Consider the following 22,126-nt stretch of genomic DNA (forward strand, 5'->3'; position numbering starts at 1 on the left):
CGGCCTTAAAGGGACGGTGCCGCAGAGCCGGCAGAGCCTGCACGGACACCCCGGTCACCGTCCCCGTCCGCATCCCCCCCTCCGGGCGGTCACAGCCGCGGGGACGAGATGCGGCTGGAGCGCGGGGGGGTGGGGGGGCGGCGGGACGGGACTAGTGCCGGCCCGGTGGGGCAGTTAGCAGGGCGGTTCCATGGTGTAATGGTTAGCACTCTGGACTCTGAATCCAGCGATCCGAGTTCAAATCTCGGTGGAACCTGGAACTTTTCCTCCCTGCCTTTTTTTTCCGACCTTCTCTGCCCAAATTATGGCTAGACACGCTCCTCGTTTCCCCCGGCCTGGGCTCCTTCACACACAGAGATGTACCGGCCACGCCTCAGCTCTTCACTTGGCTGGCGTCCACCAGCCCTATCCCAGCCACGGTGTGGGTGCTCTCCTTCCACCTACATGGGCAGGCAATGGCTTCCACCCCGGAGCTGCCCACAGCCACGGTGGAGTTTGGGGCGGGTTGGCGGGAAGCCCCCCCAGGTCTCACAGATCCATCCTGTGAACCGGGCCAAGAGCGGCGGGCGAAGCCAATGGAGCTCGTGGTGGAGGCGTCAGAGGTGCCGACGAGCTCTTTGAGCTCATGAGGTGCAATGAGGCCATGAGCACGGGGCCCTTCCCCGCCGCTGCGCCGCTGCCCACCCCGCTTCTCCCTTCCCAAAAGCCAGTCCCCCTCATCCGCCCCTGTGCCGTGGGAGACACCAGCTTTGTCATCGGCTTCCCTTGGCGCAGGCTTGAGACCTGAATAGAAGAGGATAAAAATAGCGCTTGTGTCCAAATGATTAAACCAGAGCCCTTAAAACTGCTCTTTTTCCACCAGCTTGCCATTAGCAGCAGCAGTAATTTCGCCATCTCTGCAGTCAGCAGCTGCGTTATCATATCTGTACGTGGAAAGTAACCCCTGGGCATCGGCAGCAATGCTGTGCATCAGTTACCGTCTGCTGGAACGATAACGAATCATAACATGCTCCTCTGTGTTTAAAAATAAATAGTTCATGCTGCCTCGGAGCTTCTGAGCACAGAAAATAAAGCGCTAGTAACAAAGACATGTGATGTGTGACTGTGATGTGTCACACCACAGGCGCTGCCGGCGGAGGCTCTGCGGGAGCCCATGGGTGAGGTCGGAGCATCGGGGTCTGGGGTCACCCCGTGTCCTGCCGCCGGCGTGCCCTGGCAGACCGTGCACCTCCAGCTTCTCACAGGTGGACAAAACCCACCGAGCATTCAGGGTGTCACATCCCCAGGACCCTGTTCCACGTGTCCTGTGGGAATAATTGCATGTGCCTGTTCCGTAAGGGCATTGCAAGGCCAGACCTCGCAGGAGCAGAAAGCACTCCAGTAGCGTAGCGGTGAGGTCTGTAGGAGTCTGCTTTGTCTTTAGATTCATCCTGTTTATCGCCAGATGAACCCAGAGTGCCCAAAATCTTGAGTCTGAAAATGCTTGTCCCACTCCTGCCACTCTTCTCAGAAGTTATCCTACTGCACTGAGCAGTGCATTAAAATTTATAATGGATACTTGTATGTATAGAGGCTGGGGTATGTTTATAACCCTGTAGTTAAGGTTTCTATCTCACATCCTATTTGCAGTTCTCCATTGAACTTTGTTGTTGAAAAGCTATTAATTTTCACTTGACTTTTCTCAGGCCTGGTTTCATCCTCCAGAGATGCTATTAGTTCTAAAAAAATAAAAATAACACAGATGAAGTATTTTTAGTTATCCTCCTACAAGAGTTGTTCTCCTTTTTGCGTTTTGGATTTTGCTTGTGAGCCTGGAAACACCCTTTATTTACATTTTTTGTATGCGTAAGCATTACTTCCTCTTGCACCAAATTGCTGATGTTCCTCATCTGGAACTGGCTCGTCCTACGCAAGCCTTGAGGGCACAAAGTGAGGGCAATGCCTTTTCTGGCCGAGCTAAAAATCACAGTCCCTACATTGCTGTACTGCTATCACTTGTTGAACTTAAGATATTATGAAGCAGAGGCATTTTTACCAATCACGCATTGTAACATGAAAATTTTGCAGATTGCCATATATATGAGCAGCGGCAGGGGTTATTTCTAGCCAAGCCCATTTAAATGCTTTTGATTGTTTATAATCAGGTTCTTCATGGTGTCGAGAGGCAAAACTGAAGCAGCAGAAAGAACTTTGCATCTAAACAGGAGTCAACTGACAGCAGGGCATGAGGATAGCACTGGACTAGCAAGGAGCTCCAGAAATTAAAGTCTTTTATTCTGCTCAGTCCTGGGTTAATTTTGTTCCTGTTCAGGCAAGCCCCAGATGAGAATATACAAAACCTCAGGAAATGTCGTTGTCAGCAAAGATTGTTTTTGGCTGCTCTGCTGTTTCTTTGTGTCCCCTCCTGGAGCGCGCTGATGTAGTTACGGGGTAGCCTGGGACACCTCCCGTGTGTATGAAACATGGCCAAAAAGCAGAGGTCGGGCCTGAAATAACAGAGGACTGTGTGCTCTTCGACTGACAGCTTTTAATGTGAGAACAGTCATTCAGCACTGGCATTTCTGCTGCGTTAATTGCCATTAGTGTCATCCTTGCGGGAACACTAAATTAACTGCAAACCTTGAATTAGTGCTCTCTCGTAATTCTTCAGTTTGTACTTAGACACAACCATTTGCGGAGGCAGCACGTTCCAAGCAACTGGAGCAGAGACAAGGAATGATACTCAGCTGGCCCTTGGATGTTCAATTTAGCGAAGAAAAGAAGCAGAGGTCACACTCATAACTGTGTATTTATGGTTCTGTTCTGGAAATTCATACAGAAGCTGCCAAAAAGGCCCCAGCATTTGCCTCGGCAGCACCATTAATGTGCAGATGTGCGTCAGGGCTATCAGCTCCGAGCTGCTCAGCCCCAGGCACTGTGCATCAGGCTCTCCCCATGCCCGATTCTCACTTCATTCTCCCACTTTCCTCTTGCCACCGACTCCTGAGACCCCGAGAGAAATCCTGGCCTAATAAAGGGGAAAATTTACCACCGTCTTTGATAGTTGTAGCGTTCCCACAACAAGGCCAAGCTCTCTTTGCAGAATACACCAGTGGTATTTGACATGGAAACAGAAGAATGTTGAAACAGGGATGGCCGGTATTTGCTGCTGGTCCCAGCTTTTCTGGCTCTGAAATCCCTGTTCACACTTCGCAAAGCCCATCACTTTGCAAAGCTCAGGGAAAGATTGGGAATTGGAAATCGCAGTAATTCAAAATTGTCCTTGAATGGCTGTTGACCCAAATTCCCATTTCCCAAATGACAGGAGCCACTGGCTTCCCCAGGGCAGAAGGCAGGAAGGACAAAAGCAAAGCCCCAGAACCTACTCTGTTTCATCAGAGGAAAAATATTACCTAAGGGGGAAATCCAATCAATACTTTGCAATTTTCTAACAATCCATGAATCGTTGCAATTATGCAGAGATAATTCAAGCTTTCCAATCCAGCTGCTAAATTAGAGAAAAGCGTACTCTTAGCACTCACTACCCCCAGTTTGACATGTCAGTCAGAAAAAAAACCCCTTCAAGTATAGAATCCATCCACTGAAATAAAAAAACCCCTCTCTTTTTAAAACTCCAGACCAAATTAAAGGGTCTATGATGTACAAGGAGTTCTATTTTTCAGGTAACTCCATGCCAGAGGTAGGAGTAATGAAAATGCATGGAGTCGATAGGAATTTTTCTGTTGATAACTCACTTGAATTCCAGCATCTGCTATATTCTTTTTCTAGTTCTACAGCCCTAAGAAGAAAATAATATATAAGAAGAAATGGACCCAATCAAAATTGTTTTCTATAAATCAGCCTTCTCTTTCCTAACCCTGGAGTTGGAATAAAAAAGGACCTGGATCTGAACGGGGACCTATCCAAAATCAGACCACATCCTGGTTTTGCTGTTCTCTAGGGATCTCTGCGGCACTGAAGAAAGAGTGGGAAGGGAGCAGCTCTAGAAAAATTAACCAGCTTCTGGAGACATTTTTTCGCTAGGACAATATTATGGTAAGCAGAAAGGAAGGGAAGTTTTCAGTATGCTTTGGGAACAGGAATCAAATGCAACAGACTCCATGACTTGGTGTTTCTCGCAATGACTGTCAAAATGAAGTCATCAGTTTCCTGCATCCATTTTGGACTCAACACACATCTCCTTGTCTGTGTCTGCTGCCTCCAGAGACATATTAGCAAGATAATACTGGCAGCTCCAGGATAATTGCTGGCCAAGATATAATTTCTGAGACATGGCTCAAAATCTTCTTCCTCTTACTACACCCTGCCACAGGGTTTTATTTCCTATCTAGGGTCAAAATCTGCTTGACGTTGGTGTCGCTACCAGACAAATACAATGTCAACGACAGCAGTGCGAGTATTATCATGCATCCCATCATCTTCTAATTTGGATTCAAAAGATCAGCCCTGGGGAATGAAGAAGGCAGTTTGATTCCTGTGGCCAATTCATTCACTGCTGCAACAACCAACGGAGCTGGCTGGCTGTGCTCAGCATGGCGATGCTTGTTGTGAAGCTGTACAATTATCCAGGGAGCCAGGCTGAGACTATAAAACTTTGCTCATTAAGATCATTAGAGAGCTGTCAAATGGAACAACTGGGATGGCTTTGATCTGGCAGAATACCCTTCCTCCTGTTCCCAGACCTTGGGAACCATCCAGTTCCCCATAATTTTTTTTTTTCAAGTCATTCAAACAATACTCATTGGGTTTTTTTATAGAGTGCAATAACTTCTTCAGGCAAACTGGAGGCTGTAACAGATATAACAAGATTAATTTATTAAATAGAAACCCTGATATTTCAATGATTCCTCTATAAATGTGTTCATAGTTGGTTTTGTCAAGAAAATGACAAAATGTTGCTCATCATCCCAAAGATATTCCCTATAAATCCACTAGGTGTCCTACTGTTTTCAAGCAATTAGGCTCAAGGTTTGTTTGGGTTTTTTCCCTAGTTTGGCCAGTGAGGAATTAGTTTGAGTCTTTGGTGGAATTAGGCCTGGGTCTGCAGGTTGAAGAAGCATGCACGTATGGTTTGTGCGACACAGCAGGACAGCTGGCTCACAGTGGCAGCTCTTTTGGCAAATGGCACTAACGTTTCCCACAGAGACCGACTCAGGGTTAGAGGCTGGAAAAGAAAAAGGAAAAGCATCTGCCTTCCTGTCTTGGGAATGCTAAACAAGATCCATCAGAGCCAAATCCTCTTCTCAGTCAACCTTGGGCATCTATTTATAGGACTGCTAAAGTGAGCCCAATGCTGACCTCAAGGGTGGTGGCAACACGCGTTAACCTTCATCAGAGCCTCTCTGCACAGGCTGCAGTTTTGACATTCCTGGTCACCGTTCCAGTCCCTGACGGGCGTCCCGCTGCTTGCCAGAGCTCACGCCTGTCTGCAAAGGCCAGCACGGCACCCTCTCATGAGGTGTCCTGTCGCTCCGAACACAGAGGGCATGTCAAATACATACTAAGAAAAGCAGGCTGAAAAATAGCCAAAGGATAATTTTCTCATCCCAGAAAATACTTGGGGTGGAGCGTGGCCATCGGAAAGTGGCCAGCTGCTTGGCTGCTCCTTCACCGCGCAACCCAGAGCACACACACAGTATGAAGTCGTGCTATTTGGGACATCCCTCAACCACCTTGGGATCTGTTACTTGCACCGAGTCCCAGCGTGGCAGCCTAGACTTCTCTGAAACAGTCGTCTCCTAGGTATCTAAAAAACGTCTTTCATTATTTCAGTGTCTTTCAATGCTCAGAAATGGGTATTTGAAATATACCAGTGAGGGATGACTACGGGGTAATTTCTACCGTCTTGTCACTGAAGCAGAAATCACATTCTATATAAACCCTATAGCCTCACCCTGTGCTTAGCAGTGACTGTTGCATTTGCAAACACCCCTCCCATTCACTCTAGTTTCACAGGGGTGCCACGTCTTGAATTTACCCCAGATCTATGTGAGGCCATTGAGGAGAAAACCAGGTTTGTTTTCTATTTAAAAATTGCCAGAGGCAAAGATGTGCTCAAACAATGAGGTTATCTCCTTTTTCAGTAGGTGCTTCATGGCCAGAAGTACTGCCCACGGCTATTGGCTGCGCAAGCAGGCACTGGGCAAGGTGTCAGCACCAGCTTAATCACAAGCTGCAAGGGGAAATCAGAGGGGGAACAAGAGCCTCCTGTCCTTGGCCCACCAGGATTCCTTGCCATCAGGCATTGCGCATCACGGGAAGTGCCTAGCATCTGTCCTGTGCCATGTGTTACTGCACTGCCTCTATTTCTTGCTATTTGTGTTGAAGGTATGACAGTCATTTTCCTGACAACCTGCAAGAAGAAAAGATACTCCAATCTTCCGACTGTATGTATATATAGATACCTGCTGTAGTACCATCCATATGCGGTACGTGCCATATGCTAACTGCGAAAGAGTTTAACCTGGTCCAGTGCATGTGTTTGCTATTATACATAACAAATACCTCAAGCCTTGCCATGATTCAGTGCATTATGCATGGGAGCCATCTGGTCCCGTAGCTGAAGAAGCAAACTGAAAATTTGATAAAAGCACAAACAGTCACAATGAGAGAGACTGAAAAGATGTGTTGATATTCCAAGCAGGAGTCTCCTTCCGTGGGGGCTAATCTTATCACCCATTGCCTCTTTCCTGCTCCTTTCTCTGGAAAGCTGCTGTGAGAGCTGCTGCACACTCTCAGCTCTGTGAGTACGCACACCTTTGGGATGCTAAAAACATATTTCGTGCACTTGAGCAAACCTTCTGGGACAAGATTTTTCTCAGTAGCCAGCTGTGCAGTGAGCAAGACGTGCAAGATGTTTGGAGCACAGCACATTTTATGGAGCTTGGATTGCTCAAGAATTCTGGCTGGTTTAAAATGCACTCTCAGTTATGATTAGTCATTAATATTGTCTCACCACTGTGCAGAATTACAGCTTATGGCTTTGATAGACTGAAAGGAGGTCCATCTCCGCTTGCCTCGATGTTCTCAGCCCTGGAGTGGAGATGTATTTTGGAGGGACTGGAGCACCAGGGGAGCAACAAGGAACTTGGTGCAGTGGATGGGGTAGTTTGGGATGGCTTGGATTTGGCTAAGAGTTTGTGTATAACTTGGCCAGGATGCTGGGTTACTAAACCTGGCTTAATTAGATTTTGGAGCCAGACCAGGTTTCCCTCATTCTGACCCTGGTTTCTGACGTTTGGAGGGCACAGGGAAGGAAGGCAGACAGAAGATGCCTATTTTAGTACATCTCTGCAGGGAATGCACACGCTTCAGACAGGTACACATTTGTTTCCTCTGACACCAAATTAATGGGAGCTGGAGGTATTGATTCTGCAATTCTCCTAAAAATTGCTTCAAGTTTTGGCCTCTTTCCAAGCTGGTTAGATGCAATGTGCACACAGTTCAAGACAGGTATTTAATTATTCTAATATTAATACAGTTTAAAAAATTCAGTTCCCTGTGAAATCCAGAAGATAATAGCATTATGATCGTGCAAATAATGCAGCCATTCCTGCTTCATATAGACTATTTTCCTGCCCAGCTACTTCTTTTGGCTTAATACAACAAAGCCTCTCCAAAATCACGGAATTATTAAGATATTTGCCACTAGTGCAAATTCCTTCGGTATTTTTCATCTTGTTTTTTTCTTACCTGTTTTGAGAGTACACTGTTCAGAGCAAATGCAATCTGCTGTTCTGGGTTTGTGAAGAGTATTCAGGATTATGGTAGGGCTCTACCAAAATGAATATGTTACTGCCATTATTATTATTATTATTATTATTATTATTATTATTATTATTAAATAACCTAAGCCAGTCATTTGCCAGTCTCAAGGGTTAAAATCTACTGTCTTTGTGGATATTCTGATATTTAACTAGCTAAATACTGGCAAAGTATCCACCTCATATACTGTATTTCTAGACTATCAGAACATCTCTGTGCCAGGTAAGCTCCTGGTCCTAGAAAGAGAAAGCATCTTGTATTAGGGGTGGAGTAAGTGTCTTGTGTTTTCTTGCTTTGATCACCGTGCCTCCGCTTTTATGATCTCACTAGGAAAGTTACTTGATGTTTCTTTATTTTGAGTGTCAGCATGGCTCCTGCAAATGTTTGAAGTCATCTTTGTATTTCATTTATTTTCTGGCAAAACAGCATCCATCTGCAGTTTAAGAATAGAACATATGAAAACTGCATATGACTCCAAAGCACAGAACACAGAATTTCTGGGCAAAATTCTCTTCTCAGTTACACTTACATAACTCTGGAGTAGTGTCTTCGTCCTTCTCATCGTTACTCTGAAACCCTTTTTCATGTCATTGTGTCAGACCCAAAGGATCTACCATATACAGCTAAATCCGATTTCATCACAACTGTTGTAATTTCCTAGGTAAACTTACAATCTCTGAGGAAGTACATCAAGATGCATTTACATTATGTGGGCCTCAATACTGTAAGAAATATGCTGCTGTCAATTGTTCTCTGTTAGTAGTTTTCCATGCAAATAAAAATACAGTGTAGGTGGAGAACTGCTGAACTAGCTGGGGCAGAGATTTCCTCCGTATACACAAGCAGAGAATCTGCACTCTATGGCTAAGCTAATTTTTAAAACATCAAGTTCAACAGCTCTGTCTTTAAACAAAGTAATAGTTTGATATTTATTTTGTATAACTCTGTTCCTTGGCTGTCCATGCTATAGAAATGCTGTTATGCTACAAGAAGACAGATTGCCTGGACTGGAAGCCCCAGCCCTGATTCAGGGAAGCACATGGTTTCCTTACAATGATTATGATGATTATAATTACTATTCAGTATATGGTGCAATTGTTTTTGGTGTTTAAAACAGAACAAAACAAAACAAAACAAAGCCATTTTGGAAAGGAAAACATTAGAAAACAACATTAGAAAAAAATAATTGTAAAATAGGAAGTGGGTGACCTTCGGGAGACAACTCCGTCTGCAGTGACTGCTATCCAGCGTTTCTAGTGACCAGAAAATGGTCACTAGTTAAATATTGGTCACACCCCGTTAAATATCCCAATACTCCTTTAGAAAATAATGCACCTCCTTTTCTGTAGGTATAACATTTTGGATCTCCTGTTCAACAGCTGCTAGTGTCAAAGGCCAAGCAAGAAGTACGTGGAATGCAGAGCCTGAAGTTTTTCAGCGGTCGCTGAAGGCAAAACCATCTAAAGCTGTAGCAGATGTTCGCTTGCTTCCTGTCTGCTTATCAGCCCTGCAAAGACACTTCATTTTTGTACTTATTATGCCAAGTGTAACTATGGAGATCTAATACGAGCTGCGCAACAGCGATACGGTGATTACGTATTTGGTTATGAACTATCAAGCAAAATATTATGTTTCTAAGAACTCCCTCAAATTTTTCCATATGTACATTAGTCATTTGCCTCGCACGACAAGAAAATGACAGCATACAAAATAATTTAAGAAATACTACCTTACTGCAGCTCTATAAAGATTAATTTAAATATCGTGAATGAATTGTTGCTCACCGGACCTTCCACAGGATCTTTTCCAGTGTGACGTGCCCTTTCGATTGGGACTGTTGTCAGAGGGGAGTCCATGCAACGCATTTATGTTACACCAACTGAACAATGGTTACACGCTGTGCTTGGTGTTAGTTGCCGGCTCTATTAAAAAAAATAAAAAGTGAATTAGCATCTGCTGGGTTACACTTCTGTGATGAAATTCTTCAATTTCAGTTCACATCCCTTTGTATAATGGGCAGAGTGAAGATGTTAGTTTGGCCTCAGTGTGTTCACGTTTTATGTGTTGTTTCTAGTACACCATGAAATAAAGAGTGGTATATCCCAACTGACTGTATTCCTCCAAGGCCTTGAATATGCTACAGAAGAGAGTTCTTAACTGTCAACTTAAAAATCAGTTACACTAAACATTTTTTGTTGAGTAATCTAGGTGCACCTCAGCTGTTTTAATTCCTGTTTATATGCATTATGAGCTCCTGTAAATTATAACTTGAATATGAATGACTATATGCAAGTGGTAAAACAGTATTCTATTGCAGGGCTTTGAGCTAGTTTAATGAGACTGATTTTTACACTGTTGCATTTAGGTTGATATGCGTTCCCAGTACAGGCAAGACCCAGAGCAACTGGGTTTATTGCTTAATAGACAGGAGTTCTTTTTCCTCCATGAAATAGAAGAAATAAAGATATTTACTTTCCATAAATCCTAGCACAGATGTTTTTGCTTTAAGTTTTTAACAGTAACAGAAAAGGATGGGTTTGGAATGGTTCCTCTGCCCATGTTGAAACTGGAAACCGAAAGTGACAGCTTTGGCCTATCACTGGTAGACATGGTTATAAATATTCCCATGGGAAACAAGAGATTTCAGAGCAACAGTGGCTCTGCTGGTGTTTGTCACATTTCATATAACACTATCAAGGAAAAAGAGCACTACGTAACCATTATTGCCACTTTTAAAATGTTGATAGCATTGCAAATGTGTGTTGAGCTGGAAAATGCAAATAGTGGGCACAGTGGTTCCTTGAATAGTCCTTCTAGGGGTGATAATCTGTTGTATTACAACATTAAGGCCCATGTCCTTGAAGAAAATGAAGCACTTTGGGACAATTGGTTCCAGGGGAAGTAGGTATGGATTTTCTTTTGAGAAAACGAGCTTCCATATGAAAGCTGTAGACCTAAAATTCAGTCACCTTCCTTTCCCCAAAGGCAAGCAACGACAAGGCAACGCATGACGCAAAAGAGAGAAATTGTTGAAGATGAAGACATGAGGGCCTTTACGAGCAGGACAGATTTGCAGGCAAAAGATGGATTTGATGAATGCAGTGATGGAAATTGCCTGAAGCATCTGGGAAAATACCACGAGTACAAAGCTGAAAGATGACAAGGGGGAAAAAGGGGACCCAGCGATTAAACTCGTATGAGTTGAGGGCTGAAGTTGGGAATGTGGAGGAGGTGAGCACAATCCTTTGGGTGAGTTCCTGGAAGGGATGCAGTGAAGATATTCAAAAAGCAACATATTGGTACTATGACTGGGTAAGGGATTTTTCAGCTGAAGTATTTGAAAACAGTGGTCAGTATTTAGACTTAGACTGTAAGGGGTAGCACAGTAGGAAGCAGGATGGATGAGATGGCTTAACAGGGCTTCATTGTAGTCAAATTAATTCAGTATAAATAATTAATTCTCTTTTAAATGGACTCTACTCTGCACACTTGACATTTTGGAAAAGCTGCCATTCCCTGGCCTTCTGGTAAATGCTTTTGCATCTGTTTTCCATTGTTTCCTTCTTGAAAAAAAATCCTTGTCACTAACAGGAACCATCAGCAGCATGAAACAAATTGACTTGCCAAGGACATTTCCTCCAATCTCATTATTTATACTGGGAGTATTCTTTTTTGTATCACGAGTCAGACAGTGATTTTAAAAAATTGCCGTATATTAAGATAGTTTTCTACTGTCATTATGAGTCAAATTCAAACTTGGCTAAGTGAATTACTTCCATTACATCAACATTTGGTCATACTTTTTCAAGGAGGTGATCAAGCAGTTTAATTAACCCACAGTTCTCTCTGCCTACCTCGTTATATAGAGCTCCTTACTGTTGCAGCAGAGGGCCTCCCCCAGGTATGAATCAGATCAGATATGTCACTCTCCTTCTTCTGCTGTTAGCACATTGATTCTGAGACTTAAGCAGATGAGAAGGAGCAGATCCATAGTATGATTTGGGGCAGCTTGGGTTAAACAAATAGGTTTTGTATTTTATTCTCAAGGTGCTTTGGTTTGTGTTCGCTCTTATGTCTTTTGTCAGCTCCAGGTTTGTGGACCAGTTGCTAAGAAAGTGTTCACCTCCTCTAAACTTCCATGTTGAAGTGGCAGTGGCAGGAATACAAACATAAGTTTGAGTTCTGACTGCACAAGGAGTCTGTCGAGGTTAGGGACTCCTTCGGGTAAGCTGGAAATCCTCAGAGAGCTCAGAAAAGGGCAGAAGCTTGGTCTGACCTATATTCACAGTGACTCACCGGTGAGATTTAATGTTGTTACTTTGTTTTGCCTCTGTTTCTCAGCAGTTGCTCACATTTTGAACAAGTACACTCTTACCTAACCGAATCGATAGATGAGTATAATTAGGACCCAATATAATAAGGCCAGTATTTGTAATAACATAAGGGAACATTCCAAAGCAGTTACAGAAGAAAAGAATTTCAGGAGAATTAGGAGAGGAGTTGGGCAGTGATACAGATTTTAAAAGTATGCAAGATAAAATAGCAGATACTAAAAATACCTATATTGAGATGAAATCCTCATGACTCAGTACTTGAACCAACCTCCATTCTCTAGGAATTAGTAAGAAAATTGTCCAAACAGCATAGATTGTGGTGTATCGCCTTCCTTTGGTGGGCTTGCCTTACACTTACACTTCACCGAAGTATCTTACGCTGAAAAAGGATAGACACAGGTCTGACTTAACAAGGCAATTGCCGTATTTTTCTGAATATGTTCTGTAGCTGTAGCTTTTCAAAAATTGGTGGTTTTATTTCTACCTAGAAAAAATTCTGATAATGAACACTCTGGATCTTGAGTGACAAAAGCACTGACAGCAGAGCCTGAGATGCATTCTTTTAGTCAACCAGGACATATTTTTAAATACCTGTGGCTCTCTAGCTAATAGTTGAGGAGTGATGAATCCAGCTTGCAAACAGAAACATTTAAGTGCCTTTTTTTTTCTTCTTTTCCTTTTCTGCATGATGTGTTTTCTGACTAGATGCAAAATTTTGTATTGAAGTATTGAAAGTATTTTGGAAGAAAGAAGTATTATGAAATGCTGGAGAGTTTCAGCAAAGCAAAAAAGCTGTGTTATGAGAACATCAGCGATGATCGGGGTCAGATTTTCAGTGCAGATGTGTCAGATGCATTTTCTTGGAAACCTTCCATGACAGTTAGTGAGAAGAGTGAACCAATGTTTTCTCACCGTACAAAATAACTGTTCTGTTTGGTGATGTCATGTGGATGAAGCACTGCTTGTATTTCCAAAGCGGTGTCCTGTTTAAGCTTGTTCGGGAGCAGAGATTTTTCTCTCAGAACAGTTTCAAACCGGGAGTCAAGCAAATCTCTTTGGTACATCTTGACTGATCTCAATCTGACTTGTCAGTTTTTTGAATTTTAATGATCTGGGTTTATTTCCAGATAATGACTATTTATGTAAATGAGATGTTTTATAAATAAATATGGAAATTATCCCATAATAGTAATTACAGGCTTTATGGTTCAAATACTTAATATATTAGAGGCAAATGGTGATGTGGATTGTCTTTATTAATTTAGTTATTTTGGTGGTTTGTTTTACTTTAACCTGACTTACGTATGTTGGACAGTGTTTCCTGAACTAAAGCAAGCTATGTTATGTGCCTGTATGTATCAAAGGATATCGAAGGACAATAAAAATCAAAATGCATCATACAGTGGTAGCAGTAAATGGAAACCCAGAGTTCAGAATGTTTTCGTCTAAGAATCAAATAAATTAGTTTTACTTGGAGAATCTCAGCTTAAGTGTTGTTAGCCATTTACTCAAAAATGAGGTATTTTAAGTTAATTATAATCCTTTGCACTTCTATAGCTGCTTCTCTTGAGAATCTCAATAGTGTTCTACAAACATTAATTAAGCCTAATAGTACTCCTGAGAAGTGGTTAACTGATAGATATACTTCACTTAACCCATCGTGATATAAGTGATCTCTAGAACAAAGTACAAAAACTTTAAACAGCAGGACTACGCAAGAGTTTAGAGCCTGAAGTAAGTATCTTAGCCAGACAAAACTGTGGGGACCATTCAGATACATGGAATGCAATTACTTGGCCTAGGCATGATGTGAAGATAAATAAAAGTGCAAATAATAAGTAACTGAGATTTCTAGTGAAGGAAAGTGGTTTTATATCTGATGTGAGAGAAGATACCCACAGCACCACAGTATCACGTGGTGGGACTCTGGATGATGAATTGGACTGATTCAGAGAAAAGACTGCTATTTGCAGAAATCACCTCCAGATGGGCCAAAGAGCATGAGTCCAAATCGAACCTTTAAGGCTGATGCATGAACAGCTGCGATAGCAGTTAAGTCCTTACTCTCACCCCTGAGGGTACAGGGGCTGCTGAAAATAGCCACAAAAGAGCACTATCAGTGTGTACATTTACAGCCCGAGACACTTATTTTTGCTGGCAAATCTGCATGCATAATTTTCTTCCTAATATTACTCCACAAAGAGAAGCTTTTGTTATCTTGCTTTACTGATGAGAGCAATACTTAAACCGAGTTAGTGCTGAAACAGACAACAGGTTGGTTTTGGTACATGCATTAGGACTTGGACCATCCTCAAACAACCCTTCTGCTGTCCTGTTCTCAAAAATCTGCTGCAAATACTTGTTTTGGAGTGTCCAGTGTCTAAAGGAAGAGCCATTCCAGAAATATGCTGCGGCTGTACATACTTATTTGCCTGCTAACAACAGGAGAAGAGATATGGCATCAGTTGCTTAATACCCCTACCCGCAGCAACACAGCAAAGTACAACGTGAACTGTTTTCTCACCAATTAATACCACTGGCCATCCAGTGGGTCTCTTATCATTCAATATGTGATAGCTGCTGCAATGCTGCAATGCCTTGTGAATAGTTTTAGCATTTCCTGAGGGAAACTTCATGATGCACAGTCTAAATTCTCAGATGCACACTCTGAAATTCTGAAGAAGCAAGTCGGCACTGAAAAGTGAAATGATAATGAGTTTGCATCAGATTTTTATTTATAGGAATGACTTGGAAACATTTGGGTCTCCTCTTTGGATACATTTTATTTCCTTTTTGTTTCCCAGCATTTCTGTACTTTTGGGACTACAAACTCTCACATAAATATTGGCAATAAATCCTTGCTGAGAAAGTCTACCTGATGGAGAAAAATCTGCTCATTTTATCCATGTGGAATGCCTAGACACTGCAATTTGACTTTATCCTTATTCATACACAATAAAATTATTTGCATTTTGTGAATTGTAATTCATGACATACATGACGCTGACGCCTAATGAACCCCCCTGCAGTGCTTCTGCTGAGTTCAGTGGCCTTTGGATCAGACCCTGTGTTCGCTTCATTTCCTCATATTTTTAGCTGCTTCAGTAAGTTCTTTATCTAGAGAAGGGTCTGAAACCTCTTTTTCTTTTTTTTTCACATATGCATTATATTCTATTGCCTCTTTTATAATTTATAATCAGTAGTTTCCCTGGAGTGAAAAATCAGAAATACTATACTTGAAGCAGTAAAGGTAACTGCACTGTTGTACTGCTGCATCATAATATTTAAATACTTTATTATTTCATAATCTGTCCTAGAATTTAATCATTCCAAGCAGGGATGGTCTCTTTATGTCAAAAGGGGTAAGTTCCAGATTTTCAAATATACATATATAAAAAAACCCACGAAGATGTTGCTTTGTTTTCAGTGTGATTCCAGCTTGCCAAAGGCTCCATTTCATTGCGTAACCTTCCGGATGTAGATCCATTACTGCTCCATAAAGTGGGTTACTGGACAGGGTAAGGCAATTCATCCTCTGAAATGCAGAGTGTTGTTTTGCCAGTTACGTGGTTTATAATTATCCATTATCACTATCTTTATAGTTATTTTACCAAGGTTACAGATATGCTGTGTCTATTTGAAAGATGTTCTGTTGGGTTCTTTTGGAGACTCATTCTTCCCTCCTGTAGACGTAAATGAGCAGTGCACATAGCACAGCCAAGTGAGTTCAAAAAAATAAAATTGCTAAGAAAGTGAACAGATTAAGCCCCAAATTACGTACTTAAGAAACTGAAATAGTTTCGCCTATGGAAGCCAGTCTCTGCCAGGAAATACTGTGAATAGTAATATTTGCTCTTTTTTTTGCCTTTTTTTTTTTTTTTTTTTTTAGCACTGCTGAAGCCTCATGAATTGTAAGTAGTCAAATCTCACAATCCTGGGACAAAGTCTGTTAAAACCGTGTCCTGGGACAGGGAACTTCTCCACTCCATTCCTGGCTCTGTCACTGACCATCTGCCACTTGTCCTCTGCCTTGCTTGAGTTCACCCATGCGTAAAATGCACTTAAAATAAGCTAAACCATACTTTGAAAATTACTTTAGTGCCACAAGCTAGAAATTTGGGGTTGCAACATGGAAAAAAATGGTTCTGTGGTTGCCAGTCCATAGAAACCCTGCACGTCTCCCTGGCTGCACTCCTGGGGAGGCTAAATCTGGCTGACAGTGCTCCACCCTGCACTTGAGAGGCAGCAGAATACCACATTAAGCATGCATGATGCCTGCCCACCTGCAGTCGTTAACTGGTTTAATTAACTTACTATGCACAACAAGAATCTGATCCAATACTAACTGCAATTAATAGGAAGACTTCTGTTGAATTCATGATCTTGGGGCTGGTCTCCATATGCGTGTAGAGACCACTGCCTAGAGATCCCTCAAGTCCCCACGAAGGCAAAGGCTTTGTTTGACTGACACACAGATACATTTCTGTGCAATGAGCCTGCAGGAGCTGGGCACACAGTAAATCTGTCTCTGCTTGTACAGTGACACTATTCACTGATGCCACTCTTTATTCAGAAATAAATACAGCACTATAGTCATTATTTTTCGTAGACCCTTTTGCACATGGCTTTAGACAAGCTTTAATGTGGAAAATCGATGACAAGCTGTGCAGGAAAGCTCTGCGGCTAGATATGTTAGGAAAGGTGACTTGATAGAGGTGGTGACAAGCTAATAATGAAATGGAACATTGCAATTAAATGTGCTGGTGGGGAAGAAAGTGTGCCACAGCCAAGAGAGCGAGCGAGCGAGCAGCAGGTAGGTCATGGAGAAAAAGCAGAGGAGGCTTGATGGAATAGGGTGGGAAGGAGGGGGAGATGTAAGAACAAGAAGGACAGGACAGAGATAAGCACTGTGTTAGCTGTGATGGTAGGATTGGGCAGAAACTATTTTGTTTGGTGTTTGTATCAGGCCTTGCATGGCAAGATCCACGTCCCTGACTGTAATTTGTTGGCATTGACACTATGTAATTAAATGCAGGTAAGTCCTAGGACAGAAATGGTGGAGGGAAATAAACAGGTCGGGCTATAAATTAACAGCAAATCAAAGACGTCTACACAAAATTTTATGTATGACATGAGCTGAAAAGTATGAAAACTGCCACAGAATGTTTAAGAATTATGTTTCTGTAAAATCTAAGTTTCCATTAGAAATAGTCAAGAATATTTTAATGGGTATGAACCTAAACTCTGCGAGGTGAACTATTCATGCATCAATGCAGTGATTTTGCCTCAGTATACATGCAGCTGAAACAATACTCTTAGAAGTAAGAACAGACCCATTAATCTTGGATGTTAATGCTGAAGCCTAAAAATTATGCCTACATGAAAAATGAGCAAGGGCAGAGAGCACAGAATAGTCTGAATGTCAAAATTACTAACACAAGCCAGAAGATGGACTTCATTATTGCTATTTATTTGAAAAACATTTCCAGGATTAAAATATACCAGAAACTGCCAAAGGATTTTGAAAAATTTCTACCAGCACACTACATAATTTAAGGGCTCACTTCAGAACGCAGACCAGCTTGCTGCAAAAAATAGTGAGGTTCTGGGTTCTTGATCTCTCACTTACCCCACTGTATATTGTTGAGAGACACGTCTTTATGGGTGTGGCTAGAAATGCATTTTACGTAGAAATACAAGGAATGGGCAACGTTGTTCTTGTAGTCCCTGCCTGGGATAGGGGTTTGACACATTCCTTAGTCAGTATGCTGTCTGTTGAGAAAAAAAAAAAAAGAGACAGACTCAGCTCACAAATATCAAACCTGGCAGCGCAAAGCTGTGTCTGCATGCGCAGGCTTGCACATGGGTGCTTCTGCCTGGGTAGAGACCGGCTTGTGTCAGCCACTCTGTTTCCTACATAGGGGGTAGAAGGAGCATCTCTGCTATAAACAGTCATATGCATAAAAGCACGTGGGGAAACAAAGACTTATTTTGTACTTTTTGCATTTATATTCTCCTGTTTGGTCAGATTTTTCAGAGGGATGAGGTAAACGAATACAGTAGGTTTGAACGTATGTAAGCATTTCCAGTCCAAATTCAGAACTTCGTATGACTTTTCTGCCTTTATAACGAGCCACATCTAAACCCTCGAGCCAAACGTTCAGAACTGAGGGAAGCTTGAATTCAAAGCCAAAATTGTATGGTTGGAGCCTATCCCTAAACAACACTTCAAAAATAGCACATTGGTATAAAATTTTGAAACCCAGGGTTGCAGTACACAAGGTGCCAGAAAAGTAGTATTTCTGTGTGTTGGTACAAGCAGGAGGACTCATTTTGTTGTTCTCAGCAACATCTCGGGACGCTGCGCTACTCTTAGCCGCACGCTTTTAAAAGATTATTTTTGTCTCGGGTTCTTTTCTAGTCTTTGATGCAACAACCTGGTGCGGGTTACATCAAGCCTGCAGAAAATCCCCCGTTTTCTCTTCCCTTGTTTTCCAGACAGCCGGCACCTCCTCCGGGTCCTGGCGACGGGCGCCGCAGGTGAGCGAAAGACTGGCATATTTGGGCCGGAGATTAATTTCTGTTTAAATTAAAGGTGCTGCCGGCGGGCGGGAGACGCTGTGGGACGGAGGGGGGGGGCAGAGTCGAGCCCATGGTCTGCGCGTCGTATTTTAGGGTGTGCTGAGGAGGTTTCACTGAGGGCGTCCCGCTCCCGCCTCACAGCTCAGAGCCGCCGGCGCCTCGCCGCTCCCTGAGGGGAGAAGGAGGGAGGCGGGGGTCGCTGGATCGAGGCCCCTCGCCGACAGGCCCGCCCTCTCAGCGGGAGTCCTCAGAGGCGAGCTGGGCGCCGGGGCGGCGGCGGCCGGCCGGCCGTTAGGCAGCGCTGTGGCGGCGGACCCGCCTCAGGCGCGGCGGGGCACAACCGCCTCCCGCCGCGGAGCAGCAGGACCCGGCGGGCGCCCTCCCGCGCCTTCCCGCGGTCACGAGTCGGCGCCCGCCTCTCCCCCTCCCTCCCCGTCCCCCGTGACAGCCAAGATGGCGGCCCGAGGAGGCGGCGCGGAGGGGAGGGGGGATCCCGCCTGAGACGCCCACACGGCGGGGAGGCGACGAAGGCGAGTCGGGCTCCGCTAGGATGAGATAAGGGCGCGGGGACCGAGCGCCCTTCCCCCCCCCCTTCACCCTGCCGGTCCTTGGCGCCGGGGGCAGGAGGCGCTGGCGGCCGTCCCCCCTGCTCCGGGGAGCGCGGGCCCTGCCTGAGGTGAGGGCTGCGGGGCGGCGAGGGAGCGCGCCGGGCTGTCACCGCGGTGGGGCGCCGGGCGAGGGGGGGGGGGGGTTCTCCGAGGAGATATCGCGGGGCGGGCGCTATCGCGAGCCTGGGCTGGCGGGGAAGGGGCGTCCGCCTGCCCGCGGCTCCCCTGGCCCGCGGCGGGGCCGGCGGCGCGCTGGGCTGTCAGTACCGGGCGGAGGCGAGGGGGCCCGGCGGGAGGCCGGGCGAGGGGCTTGAGGGGAGCGTAGGGGCGGCGGTAACTTTCCGCTGGGCCGCGGTGGGAGGGGGAAAACTTTCTCCTTTTCCCCGTCGGCCCGACGCTTCCCGCCAGCCCCCCGCCGCGGCGATGGCCGGGCCGGAGGAGCGCACCCCCGGCCCGGCTTGCGGGGCCGCGGAGGCAGGCGCTCCTCAGGGCGGAGAGCTGCCTGCGCCTTGACTGAGCTCTCCTTGCTGACCTGCCATGTTACAAAGGCAGGGCAGGAGCGTGCTGGCGGGCTTGGAGAGCTGCTCGGGGAGAAACCGGCCGAGGTGTGTGTTCCCCAAATAAATGTGCAGTTTTTCCGTGCAGCGTGCGCTGCGTCAGCTGGAATTGCACAGGTAGTGTTCAGCCTTGTGCGTGCGTATTTTTATTGCGACTTTCCCTTTGGCTCTCACAGCCTGGTTTACTGTATAGCTGGATTAATGCAACGCGCTGGACGTGATGGTAGAAATTAGTCCTGACGTTTTTATCTTTGTTCTGTCATGATGTTTGCATGTAGCGTAAGTTGCTGGCCAGGGGATGATAATATTTAATAACATCCTAGTGATGGTGGTTATTCTGGAGTGATTTCAAAGGGGCTGCATTTAAAAATGTGCCGCCTCTGAGAACGTTGATTTGCTAAAAATAAGGTCTTGACTTGGCGCTTAGTTCTGAAGTTTAACTTTTTTTGAATTAACTGAGTAGAAGCATGGTGTTTTGGACAGCCTTTTACTTCATTTCACAATTTTTTCTGGAACTGTTGCTCAACTAGAGGTTTCCGTAAAGAGTGTTATGTTACGGTACGTAATCTTTCACTTTCTGAATGATTAAACACAAATATGTAATCTTGGCAAGTATCTGTAATGGTTTAGGAAAACTAATTGAGTTAGTCTAGCCAAGGAAGGTCGAGGGTGAGTAAATGGATTATTTCTGGTTTGTGTGTCTAGCATACAAGTCTTACTTTGTAAGAGTCTCCCGTTTCTTCTTTTAAAAAAAAATCATATATTTAGAGTATTGGTGAAACTCTATCTTGCTTTTAGAGTATTGAGGAGTCTGTAAGCTCATTTAAAGTGAACATCGAAGTGGAACTACTTCTCTGGTAAATGAAACTAAGTTTTCTAGGGGCAATTGTGACTTGGTATTGAAATTGTTTAATTATCAAAAATAGAGCATTAGAGTTTTTGTGGTTAGCTTTTGGGGAAGGGGAAAATTGCATGGAGCCTTAAAGACAGAACAAAAAAGATTAAACTTATCTGCAGCCTTAAAAGCTTGTGTGCTGTACATGTTTTACTTATTCTAGAATAACATTAGGGTCCAGCTGGATGAAGTACTTTCCTCAAGTTTATGAGCAGCTTCTGCTCCTTTGGAACAGGCTTTACCCAATGGCCTCTTCTAAACAGTGAATTTACTAGAAAGTAGCACAAAAGAGAAGATCTGTTTCTGCAAGCGGTAAGCCAAAAGGTACTAGGACCATTTTTTAAAACACAGGCTTACTTTAAAATGTCTACAGTATTAAGGATGTTCATACGCATGAGTTTTCATACTTTTTGTAGCAGTGTGGTTGCAAGTCTGCATTTCTGGTGATCGGCTTGTTCTATATGCTTTACTTGGATATAACACTGGTATGGTGCTTAATGGAATTTCTATATGTGTTAATGGCAATATTAGCAATTTTGTAGTTATGTAGCCATAGTTAATTATTAGTTAGTAAAAGCATAAATATTGACATAGCCTATCACATACTATAGGGCTCAGGTGAGTGTAGCTGATTCAGGTCAAGCATTAGGAACAATGTAAATAACCTGGTCCTATTTAAGATACGTGCTTGAAAGGGAAAGTAGCAAGGTAGAGAGTGGAGCCCAGCTGGTGCTCTAAAGAGAATGAGATTGTCTCTGGAAGGTGTCTAACTAATACTACTGTTCTGTGCACTCTTACAAAGGAATTGTGGGCACCACTGTTCAGAAGCCAGTCTGGTGATTTTTAATCTACAGGATTTTGCATTGAAGGGTTTACTAATTTCTAGGTAAATCCCTGCTGTAGTGTGTGATAGCTAGAGAAAACTGTCTTGTGACCCTTCAATAGAGGAAGACTAAGCTGAATAATGATAATGGGATTTGTTCATCTTGAGGTTTTAAAACTGGAAAAAGAAATTTCCAGTGTCACTTAAATAGTCAACATCCCTTTTCGATTTCCATCATATTTCCTAGCAACTGAATTGGAGTTAGTTTTGCAAGTCATAGTAGGTTGAAATGCTTTTTATAACAGTGGCTGTAGAAACAGTTGTGCTCATGGTCAAACACCAGCAGGTTGTGGAAAGGGAATAGTACAATAGCTAGTCAGTCAAAACCTTTCTCAATCTTAAATATCTCCCGAAATGAAAACTTGTAGGAAGTCTTATTTCCATTCATTGTCCTTTGCTCAACTTTGACCTTAGTTTTTAAATATGGTGTTGACATGACCAGAAAGTTGGAGACTAAAATGTTGCACAATTTATATTGGATAAAAAAAAAAAGTCAATGTAAC

At 43.7% G+C, this 22,126-nt stretch overlaps 1 protein-coding gene and 1 non-coding gene across 5 annotated transcripts in view; both read left to right on the top strand.

The window, feature by feature from the left end:
- The first annotated feature begins 184 nt into the window (after window positions 1-184).
- On the top strand, window positions 185-256 carry TRNAQ-CUG (transfer RNA glutamine (anticodon CUG)). Its single transcript has one exon. It is a non-coding gene; the product is annotated as a tRNA-Gln (tRNA).
- An 18,685-nt stretch (window positions 257-18,941) lies between these two features.
- Window positions 18,942-22,126, top strand: part of DENND4A (DENN domain containing 4A) — a 56,894-nt gene continuing 53,709 nt past the window's right edge. For 2 of the 4 annotated variants that reach the window (XM_072871661.1, XM_072871664.1), the window contains exon 1: window positions 18,942-19,356. The gene's annotated coding sequence lies outside the window, so the exon portion shown is untranslated. Of the gene's footprint in view, window positions 19,357-19,829; window positions 19,963-22,126 lie in introns of those variants that run through there. The other 2 variants (XM_072871662.1, XM_072871663.1) reach the window with 2 other exon arrangements.

The sequence above is a fragment of the Ciconia boyciana genome, chromosome 8 (assembly GCF_034638445.1).
Source record: "Ciconia boyciana chromosome 8, ASM3463844v1, whole genome shotgun sequence".
Classification (NCBI taxonomy): Eukaryota; Metazoa; Chordata; class Aves; order Ciconiiformes; family Ciconiidae; genus Ciconia; species Ciconia boyciana.